At 36.3% G+C, this 20,785-nt stretch overlaps 1 non-coding gene across 1 annotated transcript; it reads right to left on the reverse strand.

Moving 5' to 3' along the window:
- Positions 1-19,971: 19,971 nt before the first annotated feature.
- Positions 19,972-20,078, reverse strand: LOC141721973 (small nucleolar RNA R71). Its single transcript, XR_012575013.1, has one exon. It is a non-coding gene; the product is annotated as a small nucleolar RNA R71 (small nucleolar RNA).
- Positions 20,079-20,785: the final 707 nt, after the last annotated feature.

Below are 20,785 nucleotides of genomic sequence, written 5' to 3' on the forward strand. Positions count from 1 at the left end.
ATTCTGCATACTACCACCACTTTATTACTCCTTTTTCAGTTGTTTCTATTTTCCAAAATTTGATCAATCAAATAGAAGTAAAGGAATTTGTTGAGAGATCACTATGATCATGAACACTTGTTATATCGCATAGTTAGTACAGAAGGTGGCCAGCCTTTAGTACTTGACAAGCAATTAAACAACATGTGGTATCCTACTAGGCTTCTATCACAAAGATAGATAGTCATTCGGCAATACCTCCCCTTCTGGAAGGGTTGTTCTTCTCAGCTTACATGAAATGAAAAGAAGAGAAAAGAACGAACTGAAGAGAATTGTATATATGAAAAAAATATACTGCCACAAAATATCTGGCTTGGAACCTACCTCTGAACTATAGAGGTTTGTCATAGGAGAACAAAACATATACGTATTTATATCAGCATCAAGCATTATAGCCTCGTATTTCCCATGCCTAAATATTTTCGCTATCCCGTCCATCATTCTATGGACCCATGCTCTTCCTCGAGCTTATACACAATTACCTTTGAAACTCCCTCGACATCGAAAATCGAATCTGGGATCTCATTCTAGACATCATCGTTACTAGAATTCTATGCTTGCACCGCAACCTTCCTCATATAATAATACGACTCTCTATTGATAAGAAAAAATAATTATTCACTAGGTAGATACTCTACTTAATTAGTCTATCAATGATAACTTATACACTACCACGACCCGATTAGTGGTACTCAATCTCAACACCCATTCCAATACAACTCTCACGGTTGTAATCAGCTCAATACTCGCAGAATCATTGCTGCCTTACTATGGTCCACCACTGACCTACTGTCGTCATTCATTTTCCATGAAGTCTTAATAGCTAACCATACGGAGTCCATACATGTCGTATCAAATCCTTCTAAGGAGGTAACATAATCACCATTCATGATTCATGGAGTACACTCCTGATCCTGACATACATACATGACATGAAGCATATAAAATTGCAGAAGAGTTTCAATCAAAGCACCGATAGCAGGTTAATACCATTCTTAATCATATGCCTTCAATAGAAGACTTAACTCAAAGGTTTGTTTGGTCCTTTTTGAAACATGGTTCTGGCTTATCTCAAGATAGGACCTTATAAGATAGATAGCCCGTTCATGGCGATTACACGAATTAAACCTTTACCAACTACTATTACGGTTGGGTATTGCACAGTCATCAGGAGGAATGTCAATCTTCCAAACCATAATACAACCTTCACAGTTTTAACCATCATCACTGTATTCTTTTGGCACAAGCGCCTATAATTATCCTCTTACCTTTAAAGTGTCGGCCACCTCTTTAGCCTTTCCTGATAGTAAAATTTCCTTACAGTCAATGTCATTTTAACCACCCCCAAATAAATTTTCTACCTTATTTCAATCACAGCTTATGTGAAGATGTTTTCCTTAAAATCTGATGAGTAAAAAAAAATCACCATTTTTCCATAAGTTATTGCCTCAGTCTTTAGAGGTTAATCACTGTCATGACTGACGCTCAATCATAATTAGAACATCTTTTATCTTAAGTCCTAATTGCCCTGAACAATTTCGACCCTTACTGGTTCGATCCATACTTTCTTGTGGTTTAGCACGTGCCTCACTTGGCAACATTATAATTACGTCATATTTCCTTTATCAACATTTCTATTCTTGAGAATTTCGAATATTTCCTTTCTCCTTGTAAAACCTCTAAGGTTATCGTTCAATCGTTCCTCCTGTATTCCCTATATACAGGGCATATCAAAATACCATTTACTAATACTAGAACCATTGTCTATATACTTCTGAAAAATTTCTCCACTGATCCTTAAAGGTTATTATTACCTTAATCCTTTCCAATTCATACTGTCAAAACTCATACTATCCCTATTAAGGGTGAAATGACAACCTTTATGCATTCCCCTAGGATTCGTTTTAAGTTACCGATGTTCTATCCTTAATTCCACCTTTAAAAAGGTACAAGCATCCTTCCATGGATAAATAAAGTCATATATCCCTGATAAGGGTATCTTATTCAATCATTTCCACCTCGATAGTCTATACCGAATTTCACAATAGCAACCTTATTCAAGTTAAGGTCAATCCACATGGCCTCCAAAAGATAAAAATGGTTATCCGCTTTTCTTTCCTGATTTGGTAATGATCACATGGATGATCTGGAAGATATTGGTCGTGTTCAACATGAACTTCTTCTTAATAAATCCTTATTTACTTTTGTTGTTTATCTCAACAGTCATCTCAATGTTGGGATATCTTTCATACCTGGCGTCTCCCTTTCTGGGTATCAAGCCACCGGTCTTACACTTCACATTATTGAAGGTCACTTCCTTCATCCAATTTTCCTACTTTCTTACTTTCTTGTCTCCTTAGTCTATCCGCGTCTTATTATTTATCCTTCTAACTATTTAAAGGTTTCCTTGAATCCCCCCAACTTACAGGGGATAAAATATGTGTATCTCTTATTCCTTCAATCATCAACTTTAACTCATGGTGAATCACCCTCATCCTGACGATTACATACTTTTCTATGTCTATTGCTACGAGTCTTTAGGGTTTCCTCATACCCAACTCCCTTATCATACCTCAAACTCTATTGCCTTTATATTCCTTTCCACTTCAGTTTCTTCTCTTTTTTTTTCCTTTCTCTTATCATTATTTCATGAACTAACACAACATAAGTATTGATTCCAAACATCCCGTCATTCTGGATTCGTGTCCTCAGAACGAATCTTGACAACTTTTACAACTTAGATTCATAATTTATCATACTCGTCTGCCTTTGTTCTAGCTCCAAAGCTTTTACACTATCTCCTTATCTTTGGGAATTACTTTCCCGAAAACAATTGACTGAACTTAAATCAGTTTATTCTAACCTCTGGCTCCGTGCCTTTCTTGGTCTTTCACCAGCGGGTGGTCTCTCTCTTAGGAGGGTAAGTGACAAAAACGGTCTTTTGTGGTTCATCAATCATTTTGAATCTCAAATGATTCCTATATTTCCTTTAGCCAGGTTCTTGCCTCGGCTGGGTCAGCTTGTTCCTTAGAACTCAGAGAGCTTAGCGACTTAAAGGTCCTGAAAGAATTTCTCACCGCACTGTCTCCTCAGGGTGGTGGTTGGGGATAATAGTCTAAGTTCTTTTTAGACAGGTCCATGAATTGCCGTATAGGAGTACCGTCTCGGGTCTCCTTTCCTTACTCGACTTTCTGTTTCCTTAGTATGAAATGTTTCATCCTACTCCCCATAATTGGGGTCATCTTTTAATTTAAAATCCTCATTTTCCACTCCATTATGTCATGGGTTCCTTCTATCTTGATGGCGACCTCCCTGACTATCACGTTCAGGGTTTGCTCTAAATCTTATTCCTCAAACTATGGCTCTCATCTAAGTTCTCATCCTTACGCTCTTGAACTTTCGGAACCCAAATTCTATAGGAATACCTCATTATTCCCTTATCATCTTTCTCGATATTAATCTTTTATCTAATTGTTGGCTCTCTGCCTTCATTCATAACTTTTTCTGGCACAATATGATCTTTTCCAATAATTCGGGCTGTATTGCAATCTCAAACAGCTTTTCGGTACCGGCTCCGGTTACCTTCACTTCTATTTCCATTTTCTCAAAATCTCTTATAAACTCTCCAAAAGACATTATCATCTTGAGTCTCTCCTTTTTACTAAGGGCATCAGCCACCATATTGGCTTTCCCCGAATGATAAAGAATCTCCCAATCATTATTCTTGATTAGCTCTAACTGCCTCCTCTGGCATATGTTGAGCTCTTTCTACGTGAAAATGTACTAGAGCACTTATGGCTTAGGTAATTCTCGCACTTCTCTCCATACAAGTAGTGCCTCCAATCTTTAGGGTAAACTATTGCCACGAGCCTAAGCTCATGAGCGGGGATATTGAATTTCATACTACCTTAATTGTCTTGACATGTACGTGATTACCTTACCGTGCTGCATAAGCACGCACCCTAAGCCCTTGTGCGAAGCGTCACTACACTTCACAAAATCTCCTTTTCCATCCGGCAACGCCAGCATAGGGGCCATCACCAACCTCTGCTTCAGTTTTTGAAAGCTGTTCTCGCATTTCTCTGTCCATTCGAACTTCTCAGTCTTACGAGTAAGCCGCGTTAAAGGGGCTACTATCTTTACAACTTGAACGAACCTCCGGTAGTGACCGGCCAATCCTACCTCTGGTAGTCGACCAAACCATGGTCATCAATTCATCAGTGGTCCTTTATCCAATCCTGTCAGGATCCTCCATGGGATCCTCCTCAACAACTATCCCTTCTAGGACAACATCCTCAACCGCTAAATCCTCAATATCAACATCATCCGGTCCTGCATTAGGACACTCTATCGGATCCACAATTTGATCTCCAATTAGTAATAAAATATCATCGCGATGTTGCTCCTCAACCTCAGGGTTCGGAGTCCCGCTACCATATACGATAACGAACTACGCTCCTATCACGATATTTATAAGGGTTCCCATAAGGGTTTTAACTGTCAGTGCTACGTTAGGTAGCCCGACTATGAACTTGGCAAGAGTTCTTATTATCTTAGTTAACTTATTATCTTAACGTCCCATCATCTCTGAGGTTTATAACGCTTAGCTCTGATACCATTTCTGTAACACCCCCAGATCCGGGGTCGGGGATCCGGGTCGTCACGGTCTTTCTTTCCACAATATCACTTCACTTAATTAATAATAATAACCTTATGCTGTGACCCCACACTAACACACACCACAACCCGTTATAGTCTCAGAGATGAAATTTAAATAAGTACAAGTCTTTGAATCCATAATTTAAAAGTTATTACAACCCAAAATGATTTCTTGATAAATTTACAGTTAATTGCCATTATCTGCCATAAGTTATAATTATACATAATTGATTCTCAAAAGTAGATGGTCTGATCTACAATAGATCTACCTCTGCAGCTATAGCAGCTACAACATCAACGGGAAGACGCGGGACGCTTCCCACGCGCTTGCGCTGGGTCTGCTGGAGTCTGGCCATCTTTCCTAACTGTTGTTGTGTGATGAAGAAATAAAGCAAGAGTGAGCCTTACAGCTCGCAAGATAATATATAGTGATAACAATAATATAAGTATCTAAATGGATACTTACTAGAATCTTTTATCATGAGTAAGATAATTACTTACTAGATATAAGTAAAAACAAGGGATGAAGTTACCAAATACTTCACTATACTTATATCATTTATAAAGCTACTTGAACTACCACTGTTCAAAGTATAATGAGCTTTCAACAATTCATCACATAGATGAGACTACAAGACCAGATTTGAATAGATTAAATCTTTAAAATATCATCAACATAAAATGAAGTTTCGAGATACTTCATTTGATGTAAACATCATTTTTGAAAACTTGACCCTGTCAACACTCAACAATCGCCCAACCGTAGCCTTTCTATCGAAGTGCTCTGGGTAGTGTTGCAGAAATATCCAATTGGATGATGAACTCATTACGGGAGTTTGTCGCGCCAGGAAGACCACTTACGATGATCAGTCGTAGTAGTACAACCCCACCATTTTCTATATGTAGAGGAGAACCTGTCGGATTTACTTGTCAACCGAACACTGAACTCCTAAGGAATGGACCGCCTTAGCGGAACTTCCAGGCCATTTGGGCCAATTTAATAAGGCTGGGCCGGCGCTACTCGGCCACTTACGCCACTCCTAGTTCAAATGAAATCCATGACTCTGAAACGTAAAGCTTGTCCCCACTTTCCCCAAGTAGAAACTTGTTGATACGGCTCCACCAAGAAGTCGTATCTATTTGGAAAGGAGAACTCACCGATATTTCCCAGGCGATGCCTGTTAATGGATTAACTTGTTCCAAGAATTTTACTTCCCGAGTGTTGGGTAAGTAATCAATTCATTTATCAAAACAGCAACCTTGTTGCGAATATAAAACACACCACAGAGCCGGATCCCTCAGGTTTTGAGCGAGTATTTAAATCCCCTTAAAAGGAAGATCTTAAATATAAAAATGAGTTTTGGGATCCGCTCTATCTTTTAAAAATCATTTTGAAGACTCGAAAACACTTTATAGAGTGTTTGGAGTAAAGCTGATTTAATGAAGTAAATCAGTCCCCAGAATATTTAGAAAATAACTGAATATTATTATTTAAATAATATTCCCATAAAGAATAATCTTTATAAAAATAATTGAAGTAAAAGTATTAAAACTTATACTTGAAACGAGTATTAAATAACCAAAGATATACTTATATGAAAGTACTATCTTTATTTGAATAATCAAAAATAAGTTTGATTATCGACACCTTATTCTTTAATAAAATAAAGAAAATATCTTAGCAAATAATCGGAGTCATAGATCCTCAAATGAATATTCAAATAATATTCATTAAATAAAATAAGCTGAGTCATAAGCCCTCGAATGAATATTCGAAATAATATTCAATAATTAAATAAGCTGAGTCATAAGCCCTCGAATGAATATTCGAAATAATATTCATTAAATATTAAGCTGAGTCATAATACCTCGAATGAATATTATAAATAATATTCATTAAATAAAATTAAGGAGTCATACATCCTCAAATGAATATCCAAGTAATATCCAATAAATAATGTAAAGGAGTCATAAGTCCTCGAATGAATATTCAAGGTAATATTCATTAATAAAATAAAGTTATAGAATAAACCTTATTCGATCAATAGTTTTGAAAACCATATCCATATATATATAAATATATATATATAATATACTCGGGAACATCGACTCCCGGTTTAGAAATATATTCACCTTTGGGTCCCCTATACTAAGGGTATACGCAACTACTGCTTATTTCTAGCATAGGTATTATGCAACTATAAGCATTGAAATCAACAGATAGATAACCAGATTACGAAACAGACATGCATATATACCATATCAGCATGCTCCAATATATCGCAAAAATTGCTAATAACAATCATGCACTTATCACAAGATAATGCATATACATATATTTACATCACAACAACAGTATAACGGGTAGAAAACTTGCCTGAGCGACTGGGGTTACGAATGGCTCGGGACGAGTCTGGTAACCTATAAACAACAAGTAAGTTGGAATTAAACCAAAATCACTTGTAAATCTATACTTTAACTAACTTAGACTCTAACGCTTGTTTTGCGCTCACTGATTCGCTTAAGTCACTCGGGTACCCTCGGCTCCACCATTTTTAATAATTTAACCTTTACGAGTTTTAAAGCGATTCCTTCGCGAGTGTCTTACTAACTGCCTAGCACACTTACCATAAATGTTTCATACATTAATTAACCCTTTTTGGTCTTTAACCTATGTTTCAAAGTAAGGCGAGGGGAAAAGTTTCGTTCGCGAAATGCCGTTACTTGAAACGGTCGTTTCTCCTAAACCGTGCATCGGAATCGAACGAACTACATATCAAAACGAAGCTCGTAACATGAGCTATCTAAACATGGCAGTGGTCATAATCTAGCAGGGGGTTCTAGGGTCCTAATGTTATGCACAAAAACAGTCCAAAGAAAATCGGACGTTACGACGGCTATGTTTACGCGATTTCCAATATTTTAAACCATTCAAACCCATTCCAAATCAACCTCAAATCCAACATACAACCAACATCCATCCTTATCACATCATAACAACCCCAACCAATTCAATTTAATCATTCATACTTATGCCTAAGCTTAACTTTAATCATACTTAAGTCCTTTTAATCAAAGCCACAACATTCACCATTCCATTTCACTACCATTTCAAATCCCAAACTCTAAATCATAACAACAAGCTACAATAGCACCCTACTAATCAAAATCATCTTATAATATATAGGAATCTAGGGTTTGGAGATGGTATACCTTCCTTTGAGTGGTGGGAGGAGCTAGGAAGCCTTAAGAAGCTTTGAGAAGTCTTAAGAATGCTTGGATCTTCAAGAAAAACAAGAAAAACTTCAAGTTAAAAACTTGAAAACACTATTCATAGTCTTCTTCTTTGATTAAATGAAGAAGATGGAGAAGGAATTGATGGCTTAAACTCATGATATAGCCCTAACTAAGCATGAAGATGATTAGGGAATTAACTCACCAATTTAGGAGGCTTGGATCTTGAGTTTTTGAATTCTTGCCCATTTGCAATAGTAAAAAGCCGAGAGCATGATGAACCATGCCTTGGTTTCTTTTTGATTTTGATGAAAATGATTTTGCTTGGCTTGGTTGGCTTGTTTTTGTGTTTGATTTAGTTAATTACCTTGTTGCCCTTGAATTTGTGTGGTTAAAAAGCCACCACACCTCCTTCCTTCCCATGTCATGCTTGTGTCACCTTGCACATGTCATAATGCTCCCACTTGTCCACACCTTGTGGTTTGATGATGTCACAATCCCTGCTTCTTGTACAAGCTTGTCTCTTGGTCACTTATTTGTTTTACGGTTCGCTTATCTTTCGTTCTCGTTTATCGTTTGAGGGATCATACCCGGGATCTTATTACTTAGGTTCCCTTAACCTTTCTCAATACATTAAATTCCTTTTTATGATCCTCTAATATAATCCTTTAATTTAAATCCTTTTTATCCTGTTACCTTTTTCTCAATTATTTCCGTATCTTGTGGATTTCCAGGAAAATCAAAGTGTTCAGAATTGGATTCTGACGATCTTTACATACACTTATATACCACATAGAGTACTAATAATATCCCATAAGATCAATAACAGAACCCCTACATAGCGTGGCATGAAAAATTTTCTCGTTCAGCAAAAACACTATTCATAAGGGTTTCAAAATTTCTCAAAAATTGGGGTTATTACAAAACACCTTAATAAAGGAATCACGTAGAAAGCTCCATTATTTCCTAAGACCCATTCTCCTAACATCACCTAACTTAGTGGCAGTAAGACCAGCCCATAGAAATTAGCATGTTACTCACATCAGTGTCTTTGTGTGGGGGAAAGTGTGTTATTTTTAGGCAGTTTAAAGCACTTTTCAATTGTGTCACAGTTAATACAGTGTTCATTACTTTGAGAGTAAAGGTAATGGTTTTGTTCTTTGAGTCCAAATTTCCTCGACAACTTCATAGTAGATGGTTGGATACTTGTTAGGTCCCAATGTGTTTGTAGAAGGGGGGTTGAATACAAACAGTACCAAATAATCGAATAAATGCGGAATAAAAAATGTGAAACAAAATTCAAGTTAAATAAAAATATTATTAAACTTGAAAGGTGTTACAACAACTGTATCGATTACAAGGTATTAATCTCAAATCAATTATCACAAATCTAGAATAAATTCGACATGAACTTTTTCTATTTTTGCAATAATTAGAATCAAATGCTAAACGCGATTTGAGATTAAGTTCTAGGGATTTTGATCCGCTAGATTGTTACACAAGAACAAGATAAATAATTCTAGTGGTTTGGATTTAACATTAACAAACTAGAATTTTGATCTTGATGTAAGTAGAGAAGAAAATAAAATGTTTCAAGGCGGCTGCTTTCTTTTCTTTGTTCTTGAATGTGTTCTGTATGATTGAGATCATTGAGTTGAATGACTTCTGCTTCTATTTATCAACAGCCGAATTAATTGAATTGGAATGACAATCCTTTAAGCTTGTATGACAATCGGTGAGACTATCCTTTTGAGCTAGCAAGACAATCGTTTGAACCAGCATGACTATCGGTAGGACAATCTTTTGAACTGGCATGACAGTCGGTATGACAATCCAGATTATCATGCTAGTTCATTTTCAATTGTCTTGCTGATTTAAGATTGAATTTAATCCAATTAAACTTCTGAAAATTCCTAAAATTAATTCTGAATTAATTAATCAATTAATTTAATTAATCAATAAATTAATCTTTGCAGATATAATTTATTTTCTTAATTAAATTATATGACATAATTAATTAATAGAGAATTAATACTAACCCTAAGCAGCATCCATTCTTCTGAATATCTTCTGAAAATCACTGAGAATTATGAATCAATTCCACCACTTCAACGTTGACACTTGATGTACTGTCTGGTTCATGAGTGACTAACTTCCGTGACGTTTCTCCATATCTTGACTTTGACACTTTGATTTTCTTCAGATTAAATCCTTGTAATTAATGATACTCTGACGAGATCTCTGTCACTTGATTAAATCCACGATCTTGATTTATATCACTGAGGCATGATCAACTTCTTGAACTTCTTCCAGTGAATTAACTCCTCAAGTCTGTAGATGAACCTTGTTTCTGAATCCTTTGACAGATATTACTTTGCGAGATCTCTCTGACGGTAGATCCACTATTTACTTATTACATTCTTATTTGAGTTGAGTTGAATCCTCGAATATACAAATAGGCTATGACATATGACTTACAATCTCCCCCTATTTGTTTGTTAGACAATAACACACAAATATCTAGAGGATAACTCAACTAACAAATAAGAAAAAGATATAAACATACATGCAAAGTAAATAGTAGAAAAGTTCTGGACTAGATTTAACATTTTCCAGATTCCAAGTAGATGTTCCTCTAGACTGAACATATCTTCAAGTAGTTCCATCTTCATTTGTACAACCACATTTCCTGTTAAGAAGCCTATATCTCTTGCTTCTCCCCCTATGAGAATCAACTGATTAAAGAAGATCACCTTCGTTTACCACCTCTCCCGTACAATAGGATCCGCAGATAAAAGCCAATGGTACTCCCCTTTTGAAAACAGCTTCTTCCCTTACTAGAAAATCACCTTGTGTTTACCACCTCTCCCGTACAATAGGATCCGCAGTTACAAATAACAATGGTGTGGTGTAGTGTACATGTTGGATCTTTTTCTTCCTCCCTGCTATTTCTCCCCCTTAGTTGAGGAATCCTCCAAACTATTACTTAAGCTTTTATCTCCCCCTTAAAGAAGGAATGTATGCCGTCATCTGAAGGAGTTCTCTTATTTCACTTGGTTGGAAAAGAAATAACAAGTAGTTTATCTTTCTTCCTCACTGTGAGTGTGTGATTCTATTTAGTGTACCTCACATGTGTTTCACTCTTCTCTCCACTCGTGTTTACACTCATTCTCACAAGTGTATCACTCTTCTCTCATAGCTCCATAATCCAGCTGTACCTGCAAGGAAAATCACCTTAGCCATCCTTAAGGAGGTCACAGGTGGTGCAATGGGAGTTCACAAATCCCCATCCCTATTAAACTCGTCAGATGAATCTGAGTCATAATTTACAAGTTGCTAGTTTCCCTTTTAGGGTTCCAGATTTGAATTCTGGGAAGGTAAACAATGATCCAACGAATTTAGCATAAAGATCAAAGTTCCCTTCTCATGTCTGTGAAGACATTTCCTTGTGACTTATCAGGTAATATCTGAATCATTGTCAACAAGTTGCCGATCTGCACCTATGTCAGATCCACTATCCACAGATGCATCCAGGGGATTTAAGCCTGGGGAGGTAGATACTGACCACTGACATATGGCTTTTGGATCAGTATCCTCTCCTAACACCTGTAAAGGCAATTGGTCCACTAACGAACCTTGAACAATCAAATCTGACCTTAAAATGGTCGAAACTCTTGTTTCCGTCAACTCATCCTTTGTGTGTGTAACCTCTTCTTGTGCATCAAGAATTGTTTATGTTTGAAGTGGTGACACTACATCGGATACCTTGGCTGACAGGCAAAATTCAATAGACGCACCCTGTTGAGAGAATGAATCTAGTAACTGTTTTTGTGCCTTTTCAGCCATTACATCTTTTTGAGAAGATGTATGGGGGCTAGCAGTTGTCTCGGTTTAAATACTACTCATCTATGTAGGAGACAGAGCTACTGGGTTGACTACAGAACCTTCCTTATGTGGTGTACTAGGCACTATCTCCCTCACGCTCATTCATACTACATTTAGTGGTAAGAGAGTGTTGGTTGGTTCTGTTTTTGTGTTTGTCTTTACAGTCTGGGATAGACGTTGTGGGTTTTCAACCTCATGACTGTTAATGAAAGAAAGCCATTGGAGACTGAACCTGTAACACAGAACATATGGTAATAGAGAGAAAATGATTTATAATAGTGATTTCAAAAGATTTTACATGAAATAAGAAATCACTAATGTAGAAAGAAGTTTGATTTTGTTTTTCAATATGAATGAGTTTTTGATAAAACATTGATCACTTAGGGTAAAGTCTAAGTAATTCTCATTCATGTCAAAAGCTTACAAATATCTGCAACATAATGTTAACAAGATATCATTGACCGATACTTGTGAAGTACTTTAGATACCAACTGTTATGTTGCATTATAATATATCACTGCACATATAAAACAATATGATTGTGCCTAATGATAAGAGAGTTAAAAATATGACGACTCTACTAGTTCATATTAAATAATAACTTCAGTTAGAGTGCCATACCATGTTCTTGACGATTGCTTGAGTAGTACACTAGTTCATACCAACCTGAAGTGAGATTGTGAAGAAGAGATTGCATAGTCCAATAGATCTGCAGCTGCAAAGTCCATGAACTGTGATGCATTGACTTCCTCTTTTGACTCACCAACCAGGAGTACACTTGTACACATCTTACTAGAGTCCAATTCCAAGTGTAATGTGCAGCAGGTGCCTGATATGTCATAATATTCTCAAGTCTCGTCACTGGTGCTATATGTTAGATGATGCTTCCTGATAATAACCTAGCACACTATACAAAATTTTCAATGATAACATTCCCAGCTTGCAAACAGCCATATCCCTCAGATAAACCTTTGCTGTTATCTCCAAAGGTAACCAGGGGGCCAGCTTTCTCAATCCACATTTGATAGCAGGGCTCTATCTCCGGTCATATGTCTTGATGATCCACTGTCAAGAATCCACACTTCCGGTTTCACCTATTTTAATGCCCTGCAACACAAATGGATTAACCCTTCTTCGGAACCCAAACTTGGTTGGGCCCGACATACTTGTAGAACTGTCCTTTGTCAGGCAAAACAACATTTTTAATTTTAATTATCTCAACTTTTTCAATGACTGAACATTTGACCTTGTAAACAGTCTTAACAAATTTCTGTTTAAGCTTAGGCACAAATGTCTCCTTTCTAGCCTTAGAAGGACTAGCAGTCTTAGACCTATCATGCTTCTTGTTATTCACATGCTGACGAGGAGTAGTCTTATTATTAGAAATATGCTTACCATTAAAATAAGCATACATCATATTAAAAGCACAAGACATACAATTAGCAACACCACTTGCTTTATGAGAGTGATTAACAGCAGGTAATTTATGCATGGTAGACATGGCATTATTGTTATCCAACTCATGTGTGTCTGAGTTAGTCTTAGTTGCTTTCACAACTTTGACTGGAACTTTCGACCCACTTGACTTGGAAACAACCTTCTCATTAGCAAGATCTTCAGCACGTATTTCTTCTTGAATAACAGAAGAGGTCGCATCAAATGGTTCAGCAATTGATGGTTTATAGAGGGGTTCATCAACACCTTTAAGCACATGTGGTACTTCCCTCCCTTTAGCACAGACACGAGGAGGGGAGTTTATGCCTAATTCTCCAATAGCAACATTGTAATCATAACCTATTCCAGATGTTTGATTAACAGATTGCTTACTGTAGAACTCTTTAGCCTTCGAACAAGAATTGAAGTAGGCTCTAACCTTAGTCTCAAGACCGGTGATCTTGTCTTTGAGAATAGTTTCGAGTTTTCTATAACAGTCAACTCTATTCTCTAGAAAAGATACATGTTCTTTTAATTTGTCTTGATTAATGTGCACAAGTCTTAATTCATTGACCTCTTTCTCAAGGTCTGTGATCTGTAAACTTAACAGTTCATTATCACGACGTGCACAATCTAAGTTACCTCTTAGATGATAAACCATTTCAGCATCAGAAAGTTTTACCTCTATTCTTGACGATGAAGCTTTTCCATCAATAGCCATAAGAGCAAGATTTCCTTCTTCTTCATCTTCACCATCAGTATCATCCCAGCTTCTTCCCTTTGCCAGATAAGCCCTTTCAGAGTTCTTTCTTACTTGCTTTGGCTTCCTACATTCTGTGGCAAAGTGTCCCAACTCATTGCAGTTATAGCATCTAATGGTGCTCCGATCAACCATCCCTGTTTTGTACCCACCACTGCTGGTGTTAGAGGATGAAGATCCACCTTTCTGGAATTTGTTGTAGTTGGACTTGTACTTAAGCTTGGGATTCCTCCTGAATCTGACATGGGAGAATCTCTTGACAATTTGGGCCATTGATTCATCTTCCAATTGCTCCAGCTCTTCCAAGGAATAAAAATCATCACTTGATTGATTTGTAGTAGGAGGATCATATTCTGCTACTAACTCATTTTCCTCACCCTTGGAAAACTGTACCATTCTTTCTAACTGTTGAGATTGTTGTTGTTGTTGACCTTCAGCTACAAGTGCATTAGATGTGCTGACCATTCTATCCTTCCCGTAGACTTCCTTCTGTTGAATCTGCTCCAACTCATAGGTTTTTAACACTCCATAGAGCCTGTCCAAAGAAATCTCACTCAGATCTCTAGCTTCTCTAATGGCAGTGATTCTATGTTCAAGATGAGCTGGCAGTGTTAAAAGGAACTTTTTGTTGACCTCCCTGATTGAATAATACTTTCCATTGATGTTCAGGTTGTTGATCAACGCATTGTACCTCTCAAACACTTCAGTAATTCCTTCTCCTGGATTTGATTTGAAATGTTCATATTCAGAGGTTAGGATTTCCAACTTGTTCTTCCTAACTTCCTCTGTGCCTTCATTAATTACCTCAATAGTTTCCCACATGTGTTTAGAATTTTTACAGTTCATCACATGTCTGTTCATCAAGGGATCAAGGGAATCAATTAATATTAATTGAAGGCTGGCATCCAAGGAGGCTTCTTCCTTCTCAGCAGGAGTAAAATCTTTGGGCTCTTTTGGATAGGTTCTAGCTTTAGTAGTCACCACACCATCTATTATTACCTCCGGTTCAATAACCATCGGAGTTTTTATACCCTTCTTTAACAAGTTTGAATATTTGGGATTTGCAACTTGTAAAAATAATAGCATCTTTTTCTTCCACATGATATAATTCTCTTTATCAAATTGTGGAATTTTAACGGTTCCAACTTTATGTGAAGTCATTATGAATTTTTGAATAAATAAAAATTCAAGGAGTTGAAAAATCACAAAAGTCTAGGATCTTGATTTGTTCGTTAATCAGAAGGCTCTGATACCAATTGTTAGGTCCCAATGTGTTTGTAGAAGGGGGGTTGAATACAAACAGTACCAAATAATCGAATAAATGCGGAATAAAAAATGTGAAACAAAATTCAAGTTAAATAAAAATATTATTAAACTTGAAAGGTGTTACAACAACTGTATCGATTACAAGGTATTAATCTCAAATCAATTATCACAAATCTAGAATAAATTCGACATGAACTTTTTCTATTTTTGCAATAATTAGAATCAAATGCTAAACGCGATTTGAGATTAAGTTCTAGGGATTTTGATCCGCTAGATTGTTACACAAGAACAAGATAAATAATTCTAGTGGTTTGGATTTAACATTAACAAACTAGAATTTTGATCTTGATGTAAGCAGAGAAGAAAATAAAATGTTTCAAGGCGGCTGCTTTCTTTTCTTTGTTCTTGAATGTGTTCTGTATGATTGAGATCATTGAGTTGAATGACTTCTGCTTCTATTTATCAACAGCCGAATTAATTGAATTGGAATGACAATCCTTTAAGCTTGTATGACAATCGGTGAGACTATCCTTTTGAGCTAGCAAGACAATCGTTTGAACCAGCATGACTATCGGTAGAACAATCTTTTGAACTGGCATGACAATCGGTATGACAATCCAGATTGTCATGCTAGTTCATTTTCAATTGTCTTGCTGATTTAAGATTGAATTTAATCCAATTAAACTTCTGAAAATTCCTAAAATTAATTCTGAATTAATTAATCAATTAATTTAATTAATCAATAAATTAATCTTTGCAGATATAATTTATTTTCTTAATTAAATTATATGACATAATTAATTAATAGAGAATTAATACTAACCCTGAGCAGCATCCATTCTTCTGAAAATCTTCTGAAAATCACTGAGAATTATGAATCAATTCCACCACTTCAACGTTGACACTCGATGTACTGTCTGGTTCATGAGTGACTAACTTCCGTGACGTTTCTCCATGTCTTGACTTTGACACTTTGATTTTCTTCAGATTAAATCCTTGTAATTAATGATACTCTGACGAGATCTCTGTCACTTGATTAAATCCACGATCTTGATTTATATCACTGAGGCATGATCAACTTCTTGAACTTCTTCCAGTGAATTAACTCCTCAAGTCTGTAGATGAACCTTATTTCTGAATCCTTTGATAGATATTACTTTGCGAGATCTCTCTGACGGTAGATCCACTATTTACTTATTACATTCTTATTTGAGTTGAGTTGAATCCTCGAATATACAAATAGGCTATGACATATGACTTACAATACTCAAGCATGGCATAACTCAGTTTACAGTTCAGGATGAAGTCCATCATTTTGTGATAGTCTTCAGATTCCGGAATTTGCTTTTTCACAAAGGCCACGAAGTTGTTCTTTTCATAAACATACCCAGTTGAGGACATGATTTTGACTACGGGTGCCATTGCTGTGATTGAAATTAGTTGCAGAAAGGGAATATTTGATTTTGGAGAAGAAGAGAGTTAGAGAAATTGCTTGATAAAGATAAAAGTAAAAATAGAAATGAAATAAGCTTTTATACTTACTCAGAAATAAACTGTCAAAAATTAAAAAGGAAAATTAAGTAACCAATCAAATAAGCCCAAAATAGCCGTTTAATCATAAGAAAACTGTCAAAATTCTAAATTTGTCCGTTGAAATATACATACAAGCTGTAAGTAAATTCGACGGATAATGCTTATAATTAACGGCTAAGATTGAGTGCAATTCGACGGATAAAGATTAAAGTACCCAGAGTAATGTTTGATACCTTAACGGATAATGAGATTCAATGGATGTTCATTTTCAATGGATAATAAATATCCGTCGAGATGTAAATTCTGACTTAGCCAAAATTTCATCTTTAACAGTAAGCAACAAATTTTACTCTGGTTATATTTCAATTTACTTAGACATCAAAATAAATTAAGAGTAATTAAGCATACCTAACTCACTTACCAACCTAGTAAAGGTGGATTCATCAAGTGGCTTGGTAAAGATGTCTGCAAGTTGCTTCTCACTTGGAACAAAATGAAGTTCCACAGTACCATTCATGACATGTTCTCAAATGAAATAATACTTTATGTCAATGTGCTTGGTCCTTGAATGTTTTCTGGATTTTCAGTAATTGTAATGGCACTTGTGTTGTCACGGAAAATAGGAATCTTATTCACCTGTAGACCATAGTCCAACAGTTGATTTTTCATCTATAAAATATGTGCACAACAACTGCCAATAGCAATATATTCAGCCTCAGCTATAGAAGTAGAGACTAAATTTTGCTTTTTACCGAACCAGGATACTAGCTTATTTCCTAGAATTGACAGGTTCCTGTAGTACTTTTTCAATCAATTTTACAACCTGCATAATCTGCATCCGAATAACCAGTTAGATCAAAATCAGAATCTCTAGGATACCAAATGCCAAGATTTGGAGTTCCTTTGAGATATCTGAAAATTCTCTTAATAGCTACTAAATGAGATTCTCTAGGATCAGCTTGAAATCTAGCACAAAGATAGGTAGCAAATATTATATCTGGCATACTGGCTGTTAAATATAAAAGTGAGCCAACCAAGCCTCTATAACTTGAAATATCCACAAATTTTTCAATAGTGTTTAGTTCAAGTTTAGTTACAGCTGCCATGGGAGTTTTTGCAGATGTGCAATCCATTAAGTCAAACTTTTTTCAAAGATCATAAATATATTTGGTTTGACTAATGAATATTCCATAACTAACTTGCTTAAGTTGTAAACCAAGAAAGTAAGTTAGTTCTCCCATCATGTGATAAGTGGCATTTTATACCACTTAGAACATCTTATAATGGCTTGAATTGATGTCTTAAAATCAAGTATTTTGTGTATTTGATGCGTTTTTCTAGTGTTTGTGCATTTCAGGGTATTACTTGCATTTGTGGAGAGATTTCATCCGGAATAAGCCTAGGTATGTGTTTGGCATTGCAAGTGGGAAGTTAGGAGCAGAATGCAGCAGAAAACGAGAGCAGAATAAAGATTTTTCCAGAAAGCTGCTGGGCGCCCGCTCAGCCTGGCTGGGCGGCCGCTCAGGAAGAAGACCGTTTTAGCACATCGCAATGAAGAAGAGGAAGCATACATTTTCTTGTGATTCTTTTATTCGTTGTATCAGTGGATGCTAGTTTTCTTTACTTTGAACCTTATTACTCTTGTGACGTACTCTAGTTTTAATAAGTATTTTATTTAGTTTATCTCGTGTGTTATTATCATGTTTTCATATGAACCCATGATGACAATGAGTTCTATCATGGGCTAATCGTGATCATGGGGTCGTAACGGATTTACTATGGAATTCTTCAGTTAGTTGTTTAATACCTTAGTGTGTGATGATTGTATGATATCTAGCATAGGTTGCGTTTATTCGTCTTATGTGCGTCACAAACATATAAGATAGGGTGTTAATTTCTTGTGAAGCAACGGTGGATTTGAGGTTTAGAACTTGCCATGCTAGCATAGGTTCATGTATATGTATGCATTATTAGTGTGTAGCTCTAATCGTTTTACTTGCCCTGTGTAATCATAAGGAATAATTTGTGCTTAAATCGTTATGTTGTCAAATTCTGTAGACATATAGGGTATCAACATAATTGATGCCTATTCAACTTCTATCTTAATTGTGGATGTTTGGTAGAATGGTATTAGTACAACGAAAGTTGGCTTTTATCAGTTTTATGTTGTTCGATTAATATCATCATCGTTACATGCTAAGGGTAATAAAAATAACTATTGAAGGAAGTAGTAATGAAGTTATGATCTCATGTGTGTTTAATATGGTTAATTCAAGTATCAATTAAGTGTTTAATTCTTGTAGTTAATTATAGTTAATAATTAGTTAATCAAATCTAAGTGTTATTGTCTTGACATTGAGAAGTAATCATACATTGGTGAGTAAGTGTAATTGAGCATAATTAGTCTGAGTCTCTGTGGGAATGAAATAGAATTTATTCTATATTACTTGCGAACGCATATACTTGCGTGAATTATTAGCGCGTGTTTAGTGCCTAACAAGTTTTTGGCACCGCTGCCGGGGACTCGGAATATTTGTTTAGTTGATGTACTTACCATCAGTGGTCGTTAGGACTCATTGATTAAGACGTGTTACTTATTGTTTCCGGTTGTTTTTCAGGTACTTTAGCGAGCGTTTATGCAAACTCGTTCTCGTACTCGCAAGAGGACTTTAGATACGGCTGAGGAGACAGACTCAATTCTTGATATTCCGGAGAAGATAGATTTTGAAGATTCGGATAAAGAGAGTGAGCAGAAAGAACCAATAATCATGGGTGATCGTATAGTTCCGGCAGATCCAACTCTTATGGACTTTTCTCGGCCTAAAATTGATGACATTCAGTCAAGCATCCTTCATCCGGCTATTCAGGCTAACACTTTTGAAATCAAGCCGGGCACTATTCAGACGGTGCAGAATTCTGTTTCTTTCGGAGGTGCTGCGACTGAAGACCCCAACATGCACATCAGAAATTTTGTCGAGATCTTTAGTACTTTCAAATATAATGGTGTGACTGATGAGGCTATCAAGCTGAGGCTTTTCCCATTCTCTCTGAGGGATAAAGCTAAGGACTGGTTACATTCTGAACCAGCTGGGTCCATCACTACTTGGCAAGATCTTGCACAAAAGTTTCTGGTGAAGTTCTATCCAATGGCGAAGACTGCGGCTATTAGGAGTGTTATTACTCAGTTTGCGCAGCAACCAATAGAATCTATGTGCGAAGCTTGGGAGCGCTACAAGGAGATGTTGAGAAAGTGTCCACATCATGGTATGCCTAACTGGATGGTAATCACTGGTTTCTATAATGGTTTGGGGGTCCAATCTCGGCCCATGCTCGATAGAGTAGCTGGAGGCGCTTTGTGGGCCAAAAGCTATACTGAGGCTTATAATCTTATTGAAACTATGGCTGCAAATGAGCATCAAAACCCAACTCAAAGGATGATGCCTGGGAAGGTAGCAGGTATTCTACAAGTTGATGCAGCTACAACTATTGTAGCGTAGCTCCAAGCGCTGTCTTTGAAGGTCGATTCTTTAGCCACCTATGGAGTCAATCAGATAGCTATGGTCTATGAGCTTTGTGCAAGTTCTCATACTACGGATCAGTGTTCTCTTATTAATGAATCTGTTCAGTATGTGAACAATTATCAGCGACCGCAGCAGTCTGTGCCAGCTACCTATCTGAAAGGAATATGTCCTAAGTCCAATCATGTATTAGGATTTAGGAATAACTTTTATGTAATCTGTTTTGATTTCATTGATATTAATAAAGACTTGTTTTGTTTTTATTACGGGCTTTATCTATTTAAGTGTTTAAATAAGATATACCATAGTTTAGAGTAAAGCTTTTTATGGATTATGATGAGATCATAATAGTGAGACCTAAAAAGATGATAACTCTAAACTTAAATAGTTCCTGGTCATAGGATTACTAACTGGTAATTAATAATCCGTAAAGATCGGTACATACTATGCTTGCTTT

The sequence above is a fragment of the Apium graveolens genome, chromosome 4 (assembly GCF_009905375.1).
Source record: "Apium graveolens cultivar Ventura chromosome 4, ASM990537v1, whole genome shotgun sequence".
Taxonomy (NCBI): Eukaryota; Viridiplantae; Streptophyta; class Magnoliopsida; order Apiales; family Apiaceae; genus Apium; species Apium graveolens.